The sequence below is a fragment of the Sorex fumeus genome, unplaced genomic scaffold (genome assembly GCF_029834395.1).
Source record: "Sorex fumeus unplaced genomic scaffold, SorFum_2.1 ptg000020l, whole genome shotgun sequence".
NCBI lineage: Eukaryota > Metazoa > Chordata > Mammalia > Eulipotyphla > Soricidae > Sorex > Sorex fumeus.
The window spans coordinates 72,333-96,586 of record NW_026606077.1 but is presented as its reverse complement, the minus strand read 5'-3'; positions in this window follow the sequence as shown (position 1 = coordinate 96,586).

Here is a 24,254-nt window from a genome sequence, read left to right as displayed (position 1 = left end):
GGCACACAGAGGGATCGGGGAGGAACCAGTTCAAAGCCTAGACAGAAAAGGTAAGGGGATACAAAACTTATTTGATATGCCAAAAATAGTAACAACAAGTCTCACAATGGAGACGTTACTGGTGCCTGCTTGAGCAAATCAATGAACAACGGGGAGATAGTGCTACAGTGCTAACTTTCTTCCATTTCCTTTCTTGCTTCTTGTCTCCCCCCCCCCTTTTTTTAGAACCAGGATGGAACCCAGAGACTCACGGATTCAAGGCGGATGCTCTGCAGCTACCTGCATCACTGCTTTTCTCCCCCTTTCACACCTTTTACTCTTTGTTGATTTTATTTCTTCCTTCTATATTTTCTTCTTTTCTCTGCTCTTCTGTCTCCCATTTTTCTTTCTACTTAAAAAATATTCTTTTAATAAATACTTCATTAAGGGCCAGAACAATAGTATCAAAGACAGGCACCTGGCCTTGCACACAGCAGACCTAGGTTCGATCCCCAGGACCCCATATGGTCCTGAGCATTGTCAGACATGATCCCTGAGCGCAGAGCCAGGAGTAACCCAGGAATAAGCCCTGAGCACAGTGGCATGTTAAAGTCTGGCACAAAAATCAAAACCAAAACCGAAACAAACAAAAAAAAGACAAAATCAAAAACTACCCAAACAGAGAAAACACAAAACTGAGACAAAGCATTTGAAACAATTTTCTGTTTCCTATGTGGTAACTTGAGTATTGAGTGCAGGGTGTAGTAACTTGAGTACTGATGTGCAGGGTATTGATGTGATGAGAATGGATGTTCATTTTCACTCTTAAGTGAAACTAAGGGGCATGAAGTCTGTGGGGGGTTTTTTGTACTCTACTTTGAATTTCAATTCAGCTCTTTGGTATTCATCCCTTATGTAGGTGCTATGGGGGATAGCGTAAACTGGTGTCTCTAAAATTGCAGTATTTTCTAGTTACATGTATTGGAGCACAGGCTACAAGATAGATTGTCTTGGAATACAGGGGCATCCTTGGAGTGGAAGGAGTGGTAGTGCTAAAACATCTCACCTTTTCTCTGCATCCTTACTAGTAAAGTTCAACTTTAGGACCCCCGTGTTCTCTGGTCCTTTGGCTGCATTCGGAAAGGTAATGATAATTCGTAATCGTGCTTTTATTTGTTGAATTAATCAGAGGACATTTTGAAGTATTCATGAAGTGACTAGATCCTATTTCATCCTTAGAGGTACTGGAATTTTGTACAAGTAAGGAAGATTTCAAACAAGTTCTGTCTTACCTTTTTCTTGCAGCACAAGATCTATCCCATTTTTCACTCTTGTAAAGCTGAAGTTAATCACTGAAGTGTCATAGAATCATGGATGGCCAGTTTTTCCAAGGTTGTGAAAGGAAAGTGTTTTTGGAGAGTAGGAACCATTTGACTTGCTCTAGGCAATTCTGGAGAGTAAGTTGATATTGAAAAAAAAATTTTATTGTCTGTGAAGTTTTGCACTCTCAAATTTATAAAAAAAAAAACCTTGGCTGGTGGAAAATTAATCATGAAGGGATTTAGTGAAGAGTACTTGAGTTTTAGTTCAATTAAAAACTGCCTACTGTCCAACTGAGTTGTGCAAATCTGTTTTCTGTGTTCTCTTGTTAATGGTGTGTTAGATTTTTAATGGGTTGATCTTTATCAGGCTGAGAAGCCTAGAAATCTGCTCCATTTTACTTTTCTCCAGCAGTGCGCAATAGGCAGAGCTCAGTGGTTTGGTTTGAGAGTAGAGGGTTGGAGAGAAGTTGAACGTTAATAAACACGAAGGTCAAGAAACCCAGAGTACAGAGGGTTTTGTTATTCTTTCAACATTTGTCACCAGATGCTTGTCTCATATAAGTCTGGCTTTGAGAAATGGTTTTTAAGACTTGCTTAGATGTGACAGCTGTAAAAGTCCCATATGAACTCTGAAAAGGCAATCTCAGCCCAGCTGCTCATGTTTTAGGGCTATCCAGAATGAAAATGCTGTTAGCAACAGATTCATTTCTCCTTCTGCAACAGCTTTGACAAACATTCAGTGCCAAAGATGAGACCGGGTTTCTCGTATTTTCCTCTGTCCGGACTTAGAAGCAATCCTGTGTTCGTGACTACCAGGCATGTGCAAAAATAATGAATCACATGAGTAATGACAGATATCACTATGAACAGTAAGCACAAGAATGATCTCCATTTGGGGAAATCTGGGTTTCTGTAACCTCCTTGTAAGACAGACTCTGTTGACACATTAAAGGCATGAGTCATGTTTGATTATAATTATTTTTCTCATTATGAAAGACAATATCTTTAATAAATTTTATCATCATGCCATGCACCTTAGTTCTTCTATTACATTTTGTTGTTGTTGTTGAATGATGTAGTATGAAGTATGAAACTTGGAACATTGCCTTAAAATATTGCCAAATGTCCTCTGGGGGATAAAATTATCTCTGGTTGTTGCTCACTACTCTGCAGTAGTTTCTTTGGGTTGTCATTATTTCACTTTTCGGATCTCCTTACTTACTTATTAGAATTTTGGTCTACTCATTGAATGTGACAAGAATTTGTGTAATTCTGGTGACTTTCCCACCAAACTTTATATTTAAAAAAATGTATTAAAACTTGGGCTGGAGTGATAGCACAGCGCGTAGGGCATTTGCCTTGCATGCGGCTGACCAGGGTTAGATTCCCAGCATCCAATTTGGTCCCCTGAGCACCCCCAGGAGTAATTCCTGAATGCAGAGCCAGGAGTAACCCCTGTGCATCTCCAGGTGTGACTCAAAATGCAAAAAAAAAAAACAGTATTAAAACTTTCTGCATAACAAATTACCACACATTTAAAAGCAATTTAAAGTAACACCCAGTTCACCATAGATTCATATCTTCTCCACTGGTCTGGAAGTACAAATGTGGCGATAGCACAGCGGTAGGGCGTTTGCCTAGCACGCAGCCAACATGGCTGACCCGAGTTCGATTCCTCCGCACCTCTCGGAGAGCCCGGCAAGCTACCGAGAGTATCTCGCCTGCAGAGCATGGCAAGCTACCCAGCCTGGCAAGCTACCTGTGATGTATTCTATATGCCAAACACAGTAACAACAAAGTCTCCAATGGAGACGTTACTGGGCCCGCTCAAGCAAATTGATGAACAACGGGAGGACAGTGACTACTATAAATATTTCGATTTGCTCGAGCGGCCCAATAATGTCTTCATTTTGAGACTTGTTACTGTGTTTGGCATATCAAATATGTACGGGTAGCTTGCCAGGCTTTGCCGTGCAGGCGAGATACTGATAGCTTGTTGGGCTCTCCGAGAGGGGCGGAGGAATCGAACCCTGCTTGGCCGGGCTGGCTGCGGGCAAGGCAAACACCCTACCGCTGTGCTATCGCTCCAGGCCCATTGTAAACACACAGATCTGTAAATCATAAGTTTGAATTCACTTAACTAGCTTCTCTGGTCACAGTTCCTAGTTACTAGTGAAAAACAGGCTCCAACCTGGAGACTCAGGGGAAATCTATTCAAATTTTAGCTGGGAACCAATTATTTGTGATTTTATGTTTGAGATCTCTATTTCCTTGCTGGCAGTCAGATAGCCACTCATTGCTCCTGGAATTTTCCTGCATTTTTTATGTGTTCCTTCCATTTGCAAGCCATCAAGGGCATATCTGTTCAATCTCCCTTGTACTTCCAAATTCTATCTTCCCTTTCTCTTCTTCTACCAGAAATTTCTCTGCTTTTCAATACTTGAATGATTAGTTCCACCAGAAAATCCCCTCTCTTATGGTCAATAGTACTATATAATGTGGCAGAGTTATATGAATGACATCTCGTTTTATGCATACATTTTAGAGATTAGGTTTATAACTTACATAATTGAGGTCTCTGGGGAGGGCAGGGTGAGACTTCCGTTAAGGCACAAAATGACTTTAGAGAGCAAGGAAAAGAGATTGGCTGAGTTTTATTGTGGTTAGAAAATGTGCTAAGATTTCTTGTGTCTGAAGGAGGAATTGCAGAATTTCAGTCTCCCTTTTGGCATTCCTGAACTTTATAATCAATTTACCAAGATTTGGACTGAATGGGAAAAAGAGGAGTAAAACAGAAAAGCTTTTATTGGTCAAACATAAAAAAATGATTATAACATAATTGGTCACTTTATAAGGCACTAAATAATGATCTTTTTCTCAGTCTTAAAAGACAGTATTATCTACAGACTTTCCCAATCATTTCTTTTGAATATTTTTCCTTTCTTGAATAATGATAATGAGATATTACTAAGATATAAGTTATTACTAAGGTATTACTAATCCTCTGTGTATGAGGTGTTTTTGCCTTTTGGGGAGCCACACCCAGAATTACTCAGGGCTTACTCCTGACTCTGCACTCTTACTCCTTCCTGGGGCTCAGGCGACCATATGGGGTGCTGGGAATTGAACGGGGTCCTCAGTGTGCAAGGCAAGTGCCCTACGCACTATAGTATTTCTCCAGCCCTCCGTGTTTTTCTTTTGCTTTCAAAGTTTGGACACTGGAGAATTCTGATTTCTATTCCTTCACCTTAGAATATAGTAGAAGAAGAGAGGTTTTTCAATAATCAGTATTCAGAGTCATTATATGATCACGCCTTCAAGAAATGAGAAAACTGTAATGCATTTGAAAATAAAGTGATTGACTTTCATATTTAATTTCATATTTTATTGGTTGCATTGAGAAATTACCACAACAATTAATAGAAATATAAATCAGGATAATTTCCTGATAGAGAAGAATTCTAATTTTGGTGAATTCTTTGCATCAGTTATATTCTTGATGTTTTGATTAAATTTGGTTTCAAATGCCATGTGGGAGGGATACTCTCAAGGTCTTGTGATAGTTTGGTCTCTAAAATACACATGACAATTAATTTTTTAAAAATTTTTATTAGTGAAACACCATGAGGTACAGTTGTAGACTTACAAATTTTAGTGCTTGGGTTTTGATTATACAATGATCAAATACCCATCCCTCCACCAGTGACTAATTTCCACCACCATGGATCCCAGTATCCCTCCCACCCCCATCCCCCCCATCCCACCCAGGCTCTGTGGAAGGGCATTTCCTTTTGTTCTCTCTCTCCTTTTGGGTGAACTGGTCTGCAAAAGAGGCATTGAGTGGCAATCATGTTTGGTCCATAGTCTACTTTCAACATGCATCTCCCATCCTGGGAGGATCCTCCAAACACCCTTTATTTGGTGCTCCCTTCTCTATCTGAGCTGCCCTTTCCCCTAGCATGCCCGGCTGCCCTCTGAGCCATGGAGTAATCCTCCTGTAATCTCAGCTATTCTTGGGTATTAATCTCCTATTTTGTTACTTTATGTCCCCCAGATGAATGCAATCTTTTTATGACTATCCCTCTCTTTCTGACTCATTTCGCTTAGCATGATACTTTCCATGTAGTACCACTTGTATGTAAATTTCATGACTTCATCTTTTCTAACAGCTACATAGTACTCCATTGTGTAGATGTACCAAAGTTTCTTTAACCAGTCATCTGTTCTTGAGCACTTGGGTTTTTTCCAGATTCTGGATATTGTAAAGAGTGCTGCAATGAACAAACAAGTGCAAATGTCACTTTGACTATACATTTTTGCCTCTCTGGGATATATTCCCAGGAGTGGTATTGCTGGGTCAAATGAGAGCTCAATTTCTAATTTTTTGAGAATCGTCCATACTGTTTCCCAAAAGGACGGAACCAGTCTGCATTCTACCAGCAGTGAAGGAGGGTTCCTTTCTCGGCTCATTCGCGCCAACACGGGTTGCTTTTGTTCTTTTGGATGTGGGCCAGTCTGAGGTATGAGATGGTATCTCATTGTAGTTTTGATCTGCATCTCCCTGATGATTAATGATGTAAAGTATTTTTTCATGTGCCTTTTTGCCAGATTTCTTCTTTGCGAAAGTTTCTGTTCATTTCCTCACCCTATTTTTTTATGGGGTTGGATGTTTTCTTCTTGTGGAGTTCAACCAATACTTTATATATCCTTGTTATCAACACCTTGTCAGATGTGTATTCGGTGAATATCCTTTTCCATTATGTAGACTGTCTTTGTAGTTTGGATACTGTTTCTTTTGAGGTGCAGAAGCTTCTTAGTTTAAGATAGTCCCATTTATCTATCCCTGTTTTCAATTGCTCGGCCAGTGGCGTGACATCTTTGAAGATACCATTGGCTTCAATGTCATGGAGGGTTTTGTCAACTTTGTCTTCAATGTACCTTATGGATTCCAGACTGATGTTGAGGTCTTTAATCCATTTTGATCTTACTTTTGTACATGATGTTAGGCTGAGGTCTGAGCCCATTTTTTGCATGTAACCATCCAGTTTTGCCAGCACAATTTGTCAAAGAGGCTTTTCTTACTCCAATTCACATTTCTTACTCCTTTATCAAAGACTAGGTGATCATATAATTGAGAGGAGATGCCAGTATATTCAACCCTGTTCCATTGGTCTGCAGTTCTGCCTTTGTTCCAGTTCCATGCTGTTTTAATTACTACTGCTTTGTAGTAGAGTTTGAAGTTAGGGAGGTTGATTTCTACCATTTTCTTTTTCCCAAGAATTTCTTTAGCTATTAGTGGGGGCTTACTGTTCCATATGAATTTCAGGAGTATTTTCTCCATTTCTTTGACGAATGTCATGAGTATCCTTATAGGTATTGCATTGAATTTGTACAATGCTTTGGGAAGAATTGCCATTTTGACGATGTTAATTCTCCTGACCCATGAGCAAGGGATATCTTTCCATATTCTCATGCCCTTTTTTATTTCCTGAAGTAGAGTTTTATAGTTTTCTTTGTACAGTTCCTTTACTTCCTAAGTTAAGCTGATTCCTAGGTGCTTGATTTTCTGGGGCACGATCGTGAACAGGATTGTTTCTTTCATGTCGCTTTTTCTCTCTCACTGTTTGTGTAGAGGAAAGCCATGGACTTTTGGGTATTGATTTTATAGCCTGCAACTTTACTATACAAGTCTATTGTTTCTAGGAGTTTCTTGGTAGAGGTTATAGGGTTCTCTAAGTATAGTATCATATCTGCGAATAGTGAGAGCTTGATTTCTTCCTTTCCTACCTGAATGCCCTTAATATCTTTTTCTGGCGTAATTGCTATTGCAAGTACTTCCAGTACTATATTGAACAGCAGTGGAGATAGTGGGCATCCTTGTCTTGTTCCTGATCTTAGAGGGAAGGCTCTCAGTTTTTCCCCATTGAGGACGGTGCTTGCTGTAGGCTTGTGGTAGATGACTTTGATTACATTGAGGAAAGTTCCTTCAATGCCTATTTTGCTGAAAGTTTTCATCATAAACGGGTGCTGGAACTTTTCAAATGACTTCTCTGTGTCTCTTGATATGATCATATGGTTTTTACCTTTACCTTGTTGATATGATGGATTATGTTGATCGATTTCCTAATGTTAAACCATCCTTGCATCCCTGGGATGAATTCTACTTGGTCATGGTGTATGATCTTTTTGATGAGTCGTTGGAGTCTATTTGCTAAGAGTTTGTTGAGGATCTTTGCATCTGTGTTCATCAGGGATATCGGCCTGTGATTCTCTTTTTTTGTGGTATCTCTGTCTGCTTTTGTTATCAGGGTGATATTTCCTTCATAGAAACTGTTCGGAAGTGTTTTTGATACTTCAATTTCAAGGAAAAGCTTAAAGAGGATTGAGAATAAGTCCTCTTTAAGGATTTGGAAGAATTCACTAGTGAATCCAGCTGGGCCAAGACTTTTGTGTTTGGGGAGAATTTTTATTACAGTTTCAATTTTCTTGATGGTGATAGGTCTGTTCAGGTATTCCAGGTCTTCTTGGTTCAGCCTTGGGAGGCTATAGGAATCTAGGAATTTATCCATTTCCTTGAGGTTTTTGTTTTCCGTGGCATAAAGTTTCTCAGAGTACTCTCTGGAGATCCTTTGAATCTCTGTAGTTTCTGTTGTAATGACCCCCCTTTCAATTCTGATTCGGTTTATTAGGGTTTTGTCTCTCCATTTCTTTGTGAGTTTTGCTAGAGGCTTATCAATCTTGCTTATTTTCTCAAAGAACCGAGTCTTGGTTTCATTGATCTTTCGGATTGTATTTTGGGTTTCCATCTCGTTAATCTCTGCTCTGAGTTTTATTATTTCCTTCCTCCTGTTCAGGTTGTGCTCCTTTTATTGGTCCTTCTCCAGGCTCTTAAGCTGTGAGGTTAGGTTATTTATGTGGGCTCGCTCCTCCTTCCTGAGGAATGCTTGTAGAGCTATAAACTTTCCTCTTAACACAGTTTTTGCTGTGTCCCATAAGTTTTGGTAACTTGTGTCCTCATTTTAATTCATTTCTACGAATCTTTTGATTTCCTCTTTGATTTCCTTTCTAAGCCACTCGTTGTTCAATAGCGCACTGTTTAATTTCCAGGTGTTTGATTTAGTTTTCTGTTTTTGTGTGAGTTACTTCTATTTCCAGCTCATTATTAGAGAAAAGTGTTGATATAATCTCTATCTTCTTATTTTTATAAAGGTATGTTTTGTGGCTCAGCATGTGGTCTGTCTTGGAGAATGTTCCATGGACGCTTGAGAAGAATGTGTATTCAGCTTTTTAAGGATGAAGTGTCCTGTATATATCTACTAAGTCCCTTTCTTTCATTGTTTCCTTCAGATGAAGTATGTCCTTGCTAAGCTTGAGTTTGGTTGTTCTATCAAGAGTTGATAAAGCGTTGTTGAAGTATCCCACTAGTATTGTCTTGCTACTGATATCTTTCTCCAAATCTATGAGTAGTTGTTTTAAGTACTTTGCTGGTCCCTCATTAGGTGCATATCACTGTTACGGTCCTCCCGTTGTTCATCGATTTGCTCGAGCGGGCCCAGTAACGTCTCCATCATAAAACTTGTTACTGTATTTGGCATATCCAATACGTCACGGGTAGCTTGCCAGGCTCTGCCGTGTGGGCAAGATACCATTGGTAGCTTGCCAGGCTCTCCAAGAGGGGCGGAGGAATCGAACTTGGGTCTGCCATGTTGGCTTCTTGTAAGGCAAACACCCTACTGCTGTGCTATCGCTCCAGCCCTAGGTGCATATACATTTAGTATTGTTAGTTCCTCCTGTTGTACAGATCCTTTGGTCAATAAGAAATGGCCTTGACTGTCTCTTGTGACCTTCTTCACTCTGAAATCGATGTGATCTAATATTAGGATGGCTACCCCAGCTTTTTTATGGGAGCTATTTGCCTGTAGGATTGTTTTCCAGCCTTTGACTATGAGCCTCTGTTTGCTTTGACTATTGACATGTGTTTCTTGCAGGCAGCAGAATGTTGGTTTCAATTTTCTAATCCATCCTGCCACTCTGTGTCTTTTGACATTGACATTGAGAGAGATTATTGTTATGGGGTTTTGTCCCATTTTTTGTTGAAATGTGGTGTATTTGAGGGTCCTGTCTTGTCTTAAAGTAGCCCATTTAGTTGTTCTTGTAACCATGGTTTTGAGTCTATGAAGTTCCTGAGCTGTTGTTTTTCTGTGAAACTGTGTGTTGTTCCTTCTGTTATGAATGAGAGTCTTGCTGGGTAAAGTATTTTTGGTGAGGCATTTATTTCATTGACTTTTTTCACTCTATCCCAGCACTATTTCCGGGTCATGAGGGTTTCATCAGACAAATCAGCTGTGAATTTTAAGGATGCTCCTTTCTAGGAAATTTCTATCTTTGATCTTGCTGCTTTCAGAACTTTGTCTCTATCTAAGGTTTTGGTCATTTTGATCAGGATGTGTCTTGGGGTATTTTTATTCGAATTTCTTCTAGCTGGTACCCTTCGGGCATCCTGAATGTGGTTACAAGTTTTCTTCAGCTCTGGAAACGTTGTAGCAATGATGTCTTTGACAGTTTGTTCTTCATCAGGGATTTCTTCCTGTCTCTCTGGGACTCCAATAATTCTTATGCTACTCCTCTTGGCTTCATCACTATATTCTCTTGCCATCTGTTCCCGAATTGTTTGTCTCTTTTTCATTTTCTTCTCTTTTCTGGAGAGTCTCTGAACTTCATCTTCAAGCTCACTGATTCTGTTCTCAGCAGCTGTTACTTTGCTGCTGAGGCCTTCCACTGAGTTTTTCAATTCGCCTACCAGGTTTTTCATGCCTGACATTTCTGTTTGCATTTTCCTCATTTCTGCCTTCAAATCCTCTTGTCTTTTATTGGCATTGCTTTCCATTGTTTCTTTTAGCTCCCTAAGCATCCTCAGTAGCTCCCTTCTGAATTCCTTGTCTAACACTACAGTAGTGTTGGTGTCTTCTGGGCTAGCCTCTTCAATAAGAAAGTTTGGTGGGCTTTTGCGTTGCATTACCATTGTGACCATTGTGGTTTAGACCTTCACGTTCACTGTTACTATTCTGCTTGAGATGCAGAATGAATTGAGATAGGCTTAACGCATTATTGGCTAATGTGTTTCCAGTGGTTGAGCTAACCTAGAGAAGGTTCCATCTAAGAGAGTAACTTGTGGTTCCTATGGGATATGTAGTGGGAAAATAATTCGCAGCCGCTAATGTGGCCATGGCTCCGGAAAGGGTCCCTGGCGCTGGGCACTGGGCAGTACCTGTTTGAATGAGGAGAGAATGCTCGGAGCGGTTCAGCTTTGTTTGTTCCCACATGATATGCCTCAGTTCCCATCCTGTGCAGATCAAGGGTGAAAACTGGCTGTTCCAGGGGATCACATTAGCGGCGCATGCCCAGAGAGGGTCCCTGGCGCTGGGCGCCAGGCGGTACCTATTTGTATTTGGAGAGAATGCCCGGAGCCGTTCAGCTTTGTTTCCGCGAAATGTGCCTCAGTTTCCATCCTGCGTAGATCCATGACAATTAATTGAACCCTTTTAATTTTGTATAAGAAAGGATTGTAATAAGAAGTGCACCTAATTCAGAGTTTCTAAGATTTTCCTGGCACATGACCTGAAGGAACAAGAATATAGTGGAGGTATTGGGGAGATGTTTCTCAAGGTCCAATGTAATGATTTTTCTTTTCTGATGGAAATATAGTTATTAAGCTTCTAAATTCTTCCTTCACAATTTGTGATACTCTTAAACATATATCCTCAGGGATAAATAGGTAAGTTGGAGCAAAACTGTTCTTGAATTTCCTTTTGTTTGGAATTTGTATTTGGTATGCTAATTCAGTTGATTTAAATGTAAGGAACAGGAATATTTATTCTTAATAAAGATTGTGTGAGTGACTGTGTATGTGTGTGTGTATACTTTTGAGTATCTAACTTCCAGCCCTGATCACAAGAACAAGAGAAAAACATAGGTCGTGTCTTGCAATTGTAGATGCTCATACCTTGTTATAAATTTCTTATAGCACAGTGGGCAGGGTGTTTGCCTTTCACACAGCTGACCCGGGTTCAGTTCCTCCATCCATCTTGGAGAGAGCTACCAAGAGTATTCCGCCCACACAGCAGGGCCTGGCCAGCTCCTCGTGTCGTATTCAATATGTTAAAAACAGTAACAACAAGTCTCACAATGGAGATGTTACTGGTGCCCGCTTGAGCAAATAGATGAACAATGGGATAACAGTGCTAAGTATCATTCCTCATCATTCAGTTTCTCTCCTCTCACCCTAAATGCTCAAAGGGAATTTGATATCTTCAAGTATTGGCAAGGCTATTTTATGACAACAAAGCCATTTCCCTCTGTGTTGATTAAGAACTAAAACAAAGCCCTCCTGGTAGACATCAGAGACAGGGTATGCTACAGACTTCAGAGATAAACTAGGTTTACTTGGCTAAGCTTATTGTCCAGTTAAAGCAGGTGGAACTTGGTCCCTCTCAATATCCAGGTCTCTCTCTTTTATACGTGGTCCCCTTGCTGCCCTCCCAAGCTCCTGTCCCTCCCCTGCCCTTAAGCTTCTAGCATATGAACACCAGGTCCTCTCCCTCACTGTTCTTCATTCTCCATGTTCAGCTTCTGAATCTGTGGTCTGCAGCCGGACCTCCATAAGGCATAACTCCTTGCTGGTGCTTGCTGCACCATTATTTCATGCAGAGGCTCAAGGTTAATTCTCAAGGGATGCAGCCTAGCGACTCCATGTCTTCTTGGTCTTTCTTTGTCTTTAGAACTTCTCTCCTGCTGTTCACTGAGGCAAAGGCAAAAGAGATTTGCTATCTCCTACTCCCAACTGTTTCTATTATTTACTGACTGGCTACTGCTTTAGCAGATAATATTTAAAGGGGCCAATTTAGTTAGATTCTTTGGTGTCCCATTCCTCACTCCCTCTTCCCCACTGCTCACTTCAGCCATAACAACATCACATGTTGAGTGTGATCTTGGTGGCACTGCCCTTGTGAGCTCACCATGAAAAGTATGTGATATCTAGTGCATTGCCTTCAATTATATATGCAAGCACTGTGGCTAAAGTTGTGTGAATACTGCAACCAAGTGAGTGAGCATAGTGAACAAGTGTGTGTGATGTCACTATCTCAAAAACAACAATGATTAATAAACATTTCTTTTTCTTTTTGACTTTTGGGTCACACCAAGAAGTGCTCAAGACATATACCTGGCTCTGTGCTCTGCGATCATTCTTGGTGATGCTCAGGACACCATTTGGGATGCCAGCTATTGAATCTGGTTTGGTTGCTTGTAAGGCAAGAAGCACCTACTGTATTATCTCTTTGACTCCAAGGAAACATTTAAAAATTTACAGGGAAATTCATTTTGCCTCTTTTAAGAACTTGTTAATAATCATAGTTGTTGAGGGGTTTCTCCTTTGAATTCCAGCTCCCTGAACTTATGGAGGTATCTGTAGGATAACACTGTTCTGTCCTTCCTGCATAACCTCAGGAATAGTTGATAGTTTATTGGACTGAGGAAAAGAGAAAAACGCCTTAAGAGGTATCTTGCCCTTGAGCAGTCAGGAAGTTGATTTGGCTACCTGACTGCGTGGAGTGTCAGCCCAGACTAGAAGGGAGCTGGGGAATGAGAGAGCAGGGCGGAAAGATGGACTACCAAGAGACTAGCAAGGGGAACATGTGCTTGAGAGAACCTAGGCCCTCCATAACATAAGTTCTTCTATGGTATAAACTTCCTTGTAATAAACTGCCACTAAGATCAACCGGCCTGGCCCTCGTCTCTTCCTTCATCTGCCCTTGGCCAACAGCCGTCCCGATGCAGGCCATACACAGAGGCTCTAGGGCACCGAATGCAGGCGGTGAGATAGAGCCGTCCAGAGAACCCGCGAACACACAACCTTCTGCGTGCATAGTTTTTTACAGCTGGCGTCCCTTGGGCGGGCTCGAGCTACCAATTAAAGGTAAGAATTGCGTTCGGTGCACCCCCACTGTAGAAAGTGAGTGGGAGAATAGGATTTTCCAGTTTGCTGGGAGTTAGAATCCTAACAGCAATCCCCCACTAAGATGGAACAGATTCTTGGCCTTCCCAAGATCTTTCATAGTGTCTCGAGCCAGACTGAACAGGCCAAGACATTTATGGATTTGATTCAGCCTCTCTCCCGCAAGATAGGGAATCCAGAATTCTACATTTCCAGAGACCAGCTCCGGTCCTGCTTTAAGGTAGTTTATGAAGTTAACCCATGGTTCCCAGATGAAGGGACTCTAGAAATCAAGATTTGGGAAAAAGTTAAGAAAAATGTCTATAAGGCATCTAAGGAAGGGACTAAGATCCCCCTAGAATTCTGGAATACATAGGAGATTGTTGATTCTATTCTCCTGTTTTGGAAAAGCACAGTTGAGGAGAATATTAGCGATAATACGGCCTCAGCTCCTCCCATACCTAAGTCTCGAAAGGTTTTTCATAGTGAAAATATTTCTCAGGCTGATGAATAGGTATCCTTGCTACATTCTCTTTTCCTTAAACACATCACTTCAAAAACAAGTTATCAGTGTTGATCGAAGTAATGGTATGTTCTTACATATAAGGAATCTCATTTTACCCTTGCAAGGGAGGCAGCAGGGAAAACAATATAGGTTTGCAGTCCAAAGATTTCATTCAAATTTTATCTTTGACATTTATAATATGTCTTTTCTGCTATAATAAAGTTATTCAATCTCTCAAAATTTGTATGTTATCATTAACAATATAATATAAGCAAATTTTGAAGGTGCTTTATTACTTGTAAAGTTTCCTCTAAATGTCAGTCCCCATTATTTCTTTGAAAGTTTTGAGGCAGAAACTGGTTGAATTTCTTTTTGTCAATGACTCCAGAGAAAGAATTCTTGTATTGAAGAGGAATTTGGACTAGTTATCCTTAGGACTCTTTCTTTACAGTTCAGAAAAATCTATAAACTGTTTTCCAAGAAGTCTGCCTGTGAAGGTTTGCGATTATATTAAGGAAGTTAATAAGAGAAAGATTTTTTTGACAGTGAATAAGATGAAGCTGTATTAAATAAGGAAGCTAAATCCATGGGGAAGGTTAACTTTTTGCACGTATATATCCATCATGAGTTTAGTTGAGGCTGTTAACTCTCAAAGGTTCTTCTTCATTTGAATTACAGCCAGTTCCACTTGAAAGCATGCGATTCAATCTTTTATACTAAGGTTTAGGACAATTTGAATTTCTCGTTTAGAGCTTTGGATTGTTATGGTTAAAAATAAAGTATTTATCTTCAGTTTCAAAATCTAATAAAACTTTGACAAGAGTGTGAAATGGTATAAAGCATCTCTTCAACAAATCCATCTCAATAACACTTTCTGACAATCAAAAAACCTTCAGGGCCACTTCTTAATGACTTCTGAAGTTTTAAGGATTTGTGCTAAGGATGTGAGAATGACTGGAAATGGGTTTTAAAGTAGTGCTAACTTGTTTGTTTTAAAATCCACACTCTGATTTGGTTTTTGAAAAGGATTTGAGAATATGCTCCCATTAAAATGTAGACTGATGAAGTGATTACGATAATGAGTGGTACTTGCCTCCGGTTTGGAATTACTGGGGAACTGCTTGAAGAGAAACTTTTGTGAAGGAAAATGTTTCTGAGAAGGTTAGAATCCAGTCTCAGAGAAAGAGGGTAGCTATAATCTCTCCCACAAGAGCTGGGTAGTTGTCAAATGTGTCAGGCCATGGATACCTGAACACTGTCCAGATAACGTGAGTCACATTTAAAAGATACAGTGCTTGTTAAATCTAGACACACCACCAGAATTAACTAGAGATATTTTTAAGCCTGTAGTTCCCAGAACCAAGCCGGAGATTCTGACTCAATAGATATGGAATATAGATTAGGAATTTGTAGACTTCATATAAGTGCTAATTTTCAGATTTATTTTGCTGTCAGTGGAGTGAGTGCCCAGGGAGGTTCAGTAAAATTACACCAATCCATGTGTGGGAATAGACAGGAAGGTCCTGCCAACATCATTAGGACAACTGTTCAACTACACCTTAGACAAACTAGACTTGCCTATGACATAGGAGTTGATCCCAGACACCCTGATTTTCAGAGATCCATAGTTCTCAGGATGAAGTGAGGTCATAATGTTTTCAGTAAAAGAAAAAAAGTCATCCTAATCTGCATTCAGATTCTGGTTCCGGTTTCAGTTTTTTGTCTTTTTCACTGAAAATACTATCTTTTTAGAAAAAGATAATGTAGCAGATTAGTTTTATCAAAGTAAAACAAGACATATACAAGAAAGAATGTAGGTGTTTCCAGACAGAAGAGAGACTGCCTAAGGGAAAAGGGAAAGGTGTTGCACACAGAAAGTAGGGATGCAGTCCTTCGGAAAACTCCGAGTTGCTTTGGAGCGATGGTTATAGAAGGTCCCTTTCCTTGGTGCTCTCTGTGCTGATAAGTCATTGCTCCGTTCTCTGAGGATTATCTGGATTGCCTGTATGAGCTGTCTTCAGAGGGGGTCTGGTCTTTGGTTTTGAGTTGGTATTTCTTGGACCTCCAATCTAAAATATAAAAACGGGGCTAGAGTGATAGCCAGAGTGACAGTGGATAGGGCGTTTGCCTTGCACGCATCCAATTCGGGTTCGATTCTTAGCATCCCATATGGTCCCCTGAGCACTGCCAGCATTAATTCCTGAGTTCATGAGCCAGGAGTTACCCCTGTGCATTTCCGGGTTGACCCAACAAGCCCCCCAAAATAAAATATATAAAAACAGGGCAGCTACATTTTTTTTTCAAACACTTCTTGGTTTTATGGCTTCTTAAAATTTGTCAGGTCCCCCTACACCCCCTCTGCTTCTTCTCCCCCCCAACAAACTTGACTGTATACCTCAGTTCTAATGGTCAGCAATATTTAATGCCACTAGAATGATGGACTGCTCAGGATTTAGATTTATATTGAGTTAGTTTTTAATGTATGGGTGATCTTAAATCTTGATGGTTAGTCTTGTTCTCATAGGGAAGTAAAAAACAGTGGTCAAATCTCATGGAGAATTTATAAACCCCAGGGAATTCAGAGAATGGGTTTCTGTGACTGACTTGTATTATTCTGTGGTTCTGTGATTATAGGGACTGGCCTATCCACATTTGAAGATCTGAATACAACTTGAATGTGCTTTTTAAGACATGCTGCAATCTTGGGACACTTTCTGGGAAAGAGAATAAGCCCGTATTGAACATTTTTATTTCTATAGTCTTTAAATAAAAATACTTTTTTATGATAGTGTACAATTTCAGGTGTATAATTCCACATCTTGGTATTTTTATATGGCTCATTGCATCCTTTACCCGAATCCTAGTGCCATCTCTATCCAAAAACTCCCCCATAGCGATTTCTTTCATCACCCTCTTTTGGAGTGATAGCACAGCGGTAGGGCATTCGCCTTACAAGCGGCCAACATGGCCGACCCGAGTTCGATTCCTCCGCCCCTCTCGGAGAGCCCGGCAAGCTACCGAGAGTATTCGATATGCCAGACACAGTAACAACAAAGTCTCCAATGGAGACGTTACTGGGCCCGCTCGAGCAAATCGACGATCAACGGGAGGGCCTTTACCTTTCCCATGTTAGTCAACATAATTTTTATAGTCTGAGTCATTTTTGTTGCATTTTACCAGTTTGTTTATGTTGACTATTAATTTTCTACATATGAGTTAAACTGTCAAGTTTCACTTCCTGACTTCCTTCACAGCATAAATATCTTAGCTTCCATGCAGATTGTTTCAAAAGTAACAATTTTGCTTTTGAGGGGTAGAAGATGACCCACATTGAGTTATGTTCAGGTCTTACTCCTGGCTCTTTGCTCAGAAATCACTTCTGGCTGTGCTTTGGGGACTATACAGTGCCAGGGGTCAAATCTAGATGACTGATGCCAAGCAAGTGTTTTACTCCTCTTCAGGCTCTCATTTTATTTATTTATTTATTTTTTAATTTAAAGTATTTCATTGAGTATAAACTATGACATCTCTATCCAATCAAATGTTGAAGCATATTTGGGTTGAACTTGACTCTGTGTTTTGGATATACAATGTGGCAACAAATGTAGGAGTGCTTGTATCTTATGTGTGTATGTGTTGGGGGTTGGGCGTAGAGGGACCACAACTGGTGGTACTTGGGGAATAGTCCTAGTATGATCCTGGAGGACCACTCCTGGGAAAAGTGAGAAATCAATTTTTGGGGATCAATTTTGGAGCTACTGTATGTGTAGGATGCATTTCAGGATTTTTTTAAAAAGTCATCTCTCTTACCTGTATGTATAGAATATGTAGAATACTACAAGTATTCTTTTAAATGAATTTTTTCATATATTTTGATTCAGTTAGTAGGAGTGGTATGCTCAATTACATGGTAATTCCATTCTTAGTTAAGAAGGTTTTTTTTTTTTTGAGTAATTACCTCCTCTTTCAGATAGAGGTGTCACCAAATTACAATCTTATTTACAGTATACAAAAATTCACTGTTTCTCCCCTATCCTTGTCTATATTTGTTGTTTGTCTACAGTCCTTTTGGGTCACTTTTTGGGTCACACCCAGGATGCTGAAGGGTTACTTCTGGCTCTGTACTCAGAAATTACTCTTGGTGGTTGCTTGGGGAACCATATGGGAAGCCACGTGCCAGGCAAACGCCTTCCTGCTGGACTATCTCTCCAGGCCCGACAATGACCATTAATAATGGAGCAAATTGGCATCTCATTGCAGTTTTCATGTGGTTTCCCTAATACATGAAGCTGGATTTTTTTCACATGCCTGTGGAACATCTGTACATCTTGTTGGGAAATGTCAATTTCAGGGTTTTTTGTTGTTGTTGTTCATTTCAAAACTGGGTTGTTTCCTTTTTTGTTGCAAAACTGATTTATGTATTTTGGATATCAACCACTTGTAAGATATATGTAAATTATCTTCTACTAATTAATAGGTTCTTTTCTTTGTTTTGTTTTTTGTTTCTTTTACCATGAAAAGCTTTTATAGTTTCATATGATCTGACTAGTTTATTTTTGCATTTATTTCTCCTTCAGTCTGTGATTTTCACTAAAGATTGTCTAATGTAATATAATTCATTCTTTTTTTTCATACATCACTATATGTATTGAGAATTGGCTTTTTATCCTGGATTTAGGACAAAACAAAACATAATGGTTATTTAGTACATGAATTAAGCATAATTTGTCTTTGGCATTCAGTGCACCATAGATTAACTCTACTTTGTCAAATTTATGATCCTAATTTCTTGTAAATGCAGTTTTAAAAAATATAATTTGCAAGTCATAAAAGAATTTAAGTGTTTATTTTGAGAATTTGCTGCTAATTCATCTGGCAATGAATTATTCCTGAAGGTAAGCAGCATTCTGGCATGCTGTAATATATCTGTAGGACACGAAGTACACTTGAATATTGCTTTTGTTGAAAAAGATAACTGATCCACACCTGTATTTTAGAGATTTAAACTTACACTTTTAACTAAAACCAGTGTAGGGTAGAAGGAGCAGACACACTTGCTGATGGGTCAAAGTGAATATGGACCCAGCATGCTTTGGCTGCATTCATTTGCTTGGGTCAAAGTAGTTCACAGCTAGTTTTGGAAAAGAGAAAGCTTGCAAAACATTAAGAGGAATAGTCTTTAACTACTTTGATTCAAAAGTTCTTTGTTACTGGGACTAAATCTGAAGTTTCCTAGTTTTCTGGGAATTGGATGTTTGTACAGAATCTACAGTTTTCTTTTCTACCTGGTTCCCTATTTCCCAACCTGGCCTGCAATTTGGTGTTGTCAGAATTGAGTTTTAGTAAATAGAATGTGAGTTAAAGTTATATACATCGTTACTCATTCTGGGTGATTGTAACTTATTTTCTTTTTTCATTTTTTGGGTCACACTTGGCAATGCACAAGCGATACTCCTGGCTCTGCACTCAGGAATTACTCCTGGCGGTGTTCAGGGGACTGTATGGGATGCTGGGAATCAAACCCGGGTCTGCCGCGTGCAAAGCAAACGCCCTACCTGCTGTGCTATCACTATAGCCCCAATATAACTTCTTTTTTCTTTTCTTTTTTGGGTCACACCTGGCGATGCACAGGGGTTACTCCTGGCTCTGCACTCAGGAGTTACTCCTGGCGGTGCTCAGGGGACCATATGGGATGCTGGAAATCGAACCCGGGTCAGCTGTGTGCAAGGCAAACGCCCTAGCCACTGTGCTATCTCTCCAGCTCCTATAACTTCTTTTCTATGTTCTCCATTTTCTTTTTGTCTGTAAGTTCAATTCAGGAGTCAGGTAGAAAACTCCATAGCATTTTCTATCTTGTGGCTGTACCATGATGAGAGTTTTACATGAGGGATAAACTGTCTATAAAAATCTCTACATTGTAATAGTCATTTGCTGTATCATCATAGCCTGGCTTACATAGTATCTGGTTATCGGGACAAATCATGAAAATGTCTCTTAAGGGTTTACCAAGGAAGTATAGTTTATAAAGTTTATTTAAATAAAGTTATTTAACACATGCATGAGCTTAGAAACAGGAAAACTTTGCTACAGTAAAGATGAGTCCCACACATATTTTGCTACTATATGATGTTAAGTTCTTTAACATTTTTAGGTCTCAGTTTCTTTACCTCTAACAACAGAGATAATCAAAGTACCTACCTTACATGATTGCAGTGAGAATAGAAGGAAATTGCATTTCAGAATAGATAATTGTTAATAAAGTTTGCTGTTACTAGAATTGATCATGAATATATTCAAAGTAATTTAAGCACATTTTCTAAGTGCTTAGTATGTCAGGACAAGGAGGTAGTGAAAGAATCCATATTAGGGCATCAAATTTTTGTGTACTTTAGCTAACTTGCAACATTGCTTTCTGTAAAACTACTTGGCTGCTTTGCACCTGGGGGAGAGGGGACTTGGAAAGTGAACAGGGCATAACTTCTTTTCTAAACCAAGTGTGACAGGATTCAGGTGTATTTACTGTCCCTGAAATGTATTGTCTCAGTAAAGCACCCTGCAGATTTGGGTAAAGGATAACTCAGGATGCGGGTGTTTGGGGGAAATTGCCCTTTCCTGGAATGTATTGTCTCACTAAAGCACCCTGCAGACTTGGGTAACTCAAAACGAGGATGGTCAAGGGAGATTACCTAAGGCTTAATGATTCCAGCTATAACCTTGCTTGTGCTGACAATCGATGTACGTAAATGCTGATCTTTGAATCTATAGGCTAAGGAGTGAGGTACTTTTAAATGGATTGGTTAAGAAAGTATATGTTGTTACAAATCTATTGGCTATGAAATGCGCGGGCTTTGCTTAACGGCCAGTGAAGGCCTATATAAGATCCCCTTTGAAGAAGTTCGGGGCTCTCAGCCACTGCCCGTTTTTGGGGTATGCTGCAGAGCCCCAGCATGCTGGTCTAAATAAACCCCGTTTTTACTCCTGCAGGAATTGTGTCTATCTGGTCTCTCCGCACCTCCCAGGGCTAGGGAACTCCCGATCCCAACATTTGGAGGTTCCACCGAGATCACCGAGAACCCTGCCCCAGGGACGCCGGATTGAGCCGCGGGGTAAGTTAAGGCGCCTCTTTCTCTCTCTTTGTTTCTTTGGTACCGTTTTACTGTAGTTACCGATCGGTGACACAAGCACAGTGGTGTGCAGCACAGTGACAGTGGTGTGCAGCACACTGGTGTGTGTGTGAGCCTTGTGTCTGACAGACGTGTCGGGAATAGACACGGGCCGCAGCCCTGGGGGACGCCCCGGAGGTGGATGAGGGCCAGGGACGCCTGGAGGCCTCTTTTGTGGTAGCCTCGGAGAGGCTACATCTGGTGTGTCAGGAATCATCGGCCGCTCTATTACTTCTCTATTCTTCTTTCCTCTCCAAAAGGCCTTGCGCTTGCGTCATTCTTTTTTGTAGGTTGGATCACGCTCGTCCTTTTTCTCTACCGAGACACCGTCTTTGGAACCATGAGACAATCTCCGTCCACTCCTCTCACTCACTCTCTCCCACTGGTCAGAGGTCTGCTCTCGTGCTCAGAATCTTTTTCTGATTGTTAAAAAGCCTAAATGGCAGACCTTTTGCTCTGCAGGATGGCTGACGTTCCAGATTGGTTGCCCCCCCCCCCCCCCAGGGATTGTTCCACTCGCCGCTTATCTTCCAGGTCAAGGGAGTCATCTACCAGCCTGCTCTCCGGGGGTACCCGGACCAGGAGCCTTAGGCAGGAGTGCCAGGCCGGGGGGAGAAGGGGCCCCCACTTACTCTGCTCCTCCTCTGCCCCTGAACCCCGAACTCTCTATTGCCACTCCCGGGCCAGCACTGGCCTTTCCCTACTTCCGATCTCTTCACTTGGAAGAACTAAACCCTCTGGAGGTGAAAAATCATGTGCATGCCCTTTGGGCATATTTGGGAGTCCCAGGGTGACTGGTGAGTGTAGTGCACACCCGTGTGAAAGAGTGGACCGGTCCGAGCGAGTGCCTAAGTGTGATCTGTGCGTGTATCCATAGTGTGTGTATTTATTATCTTTCTCCTAATTCTGTTTATATAAGATTGTTTAATACGGGTCAGAATTGATCACTTCTCTGAGATCCACAGGAAAGCTCAGGATCTGGGCTTGATGATCAAGAAAGGTAAATTTGACACTTATTGTTCATCAGAATGACCTTCCTTCGGTGTGGAAGGAGGTTCCTTCTCTCCAAACCTTGTGGCTCAGATAAAGGAGGTAATCTGTGGAAGATCTGCTGTGAAGTTCTCTGCCAGGCAAGCATCTGAATAGTCTCTGCAAAGAGGCACCCCTCCTTTGTCTGTCTTGCATCACCATCCACTATGGGGGGGATGGGAGGAAAGCCCACTAGTGAGAAGATTCTGGGAAACTAAGGCAGATCAATTTACAGGCAGAAAATCCTTTTCCCCACCCAGTCTCAGCTAGAGGTCAATTCGAATGCTAATGAAGGCAGTCCAGATGTAAGGCAGAAAGAAAAAAAAAGGGGGTAAAAGGCAGGTAAGAAGCCCAAGAAAAGCAGTAAGCCAGCAAAAAGCAGGGAAGATGTAGCAGAGAAGGCAGAACTGTTTTTTTAAGGAGCAGAGTTTTTACCTGGAGAAAAGTTTTGCCAAGGAACCATCTTTTTCATAGATTATTGCTTGCAATTAGGAAAGCATCTGAGGAGCTTCCAACTAGGTAGTTTTAGATAAGGAGATCTTATTGACCTCTGTAACACCATGTGGCCTGAGTATAGTGGGGAAAGATAGCCAGTGAATGGCAGTTTGCATTACCAGATCATTTTGCAGTCAGATCTTTGCAGGTAACAAAAGAAATAGGAGAGTATCAAAGCAGAGGAGGCAGGAAAATGCAAGATCTTATGATTAACTGTTTGACATCAGAAACAAAGAAGCCTATCCCCATGTCTGATAGGAAGGTACTAGTTCCCTGCCTCAGAATTAGCCTTGGCGAAAATATGGTAACATCTTTGTCATAGTTTATTTTGCCGGCTTATATCAACAAAAGCGCTTTCTTTACCCATTTTTAACAAGTGGAAGACTGACTAGTTAGGATGGGAAATGAGGAACAGAGTTCCCAATCAGCCGCCCTGGGAACTGTCCCTTCCTTTCTCAGTCCATCAGTTTCTCCTGCCATTTTTTTTGAAGGGTCAGATTGATCAATCAACTACAGATATGTGCACATGTACGTGTGGTGTTTTCGTCAGTTCACTGTCTGTCTGTCTGTGTCCGTCTGTCTGTGTCTGACTGTCTGTCTGTCTGTGTGTCTGTGTGGAACACTTGAGTGTTGGAACCAGGCTGAAATCAGAAGTAGAAATTTTAGAGAAGTTAGTGACATGCAACCCAGTGATTTAAGAAATGCAGTTGTTTTAGGAACCTGTTAGACAAGGGTTAATCCTTATCAGGCGAACGCCCTACCCACTGTGCTATCGCTCCAGCCCGCCTTACAAGCGGCCAACATGGCCAACCCGAGTTCGATTCCTCCGTCCCTCTCGGAGAGCCTGGCAAGCTACCGAGAGTATTTGATATGCCAGACACAGTAACAAAAAAAGTCTCCAATGGAGACGTTACTGGGCCTGCTCGAGCAAATCGACGATCAACGGGAGGGCCTTTAATTTTTGGGCTGGAGCAATAGCACAGCGGTAGGGCGTTCGCCTTACAAGCGGCCAACATGGCCGACCCGAGTTCGATTCCTCCGCCCCTCTCGGAGAGCCCGGCAAGCTACCGAGAGTATTCGATATGCCAGACACAGTAACAACAAAGTCTCCAATGGAGACGTTACTGGGCCCGCTCGAGCAAATCGACGATCAACGGGAGGGCCTTTACCTTTACCTTTAATCCTTATCAGAAGGTTGAGCCTACAGAGAAAGCAGAATTCTCAATCTAAATTTCTTGTTAGAAGAACATTGATGATTATATTATTAACAGTTGAAATCCTTTTTGAACTTAAGAATCTTGTACTGTCTAGAAAAGCTATGGAACTAGAGCCTGAAACTAAAGTGAAATAAGAGTTCAGAGAAAGCAAGAACTTGTCTTACAAGCCTCAGCTAACTTTTATGAAAAATTTGTAAGAGGCAGTTTCCCTTTTCTCACAGAACCTAGCAGGTCTTAGATACGGAGATCTCAGGTGCTAGCCAGGCCTGATCTTTGGGTTGCAGATTCCCAGCTCTAGGCAGGCTAGTCTTTGGTACAAGAGTGGAGAGAGGATTGGAATAAACTGCAACTAAGATCAAGCAGCCTGGCCATAAGGTTTCCTTCCTTTTCCTGCCCATCTCCATCTACCTCCCTGGAGTGGGGGAAACTACAGAACGCTGGCGGTGGGAAAGATAGATTGTTGCCATCCTTTTTGTGCTCACACAACAATTCAAATATTTTCTTATGCTGATATCAAAGTTTGGTTAAAAAAAAAATCCAAAGGGCTTTTTC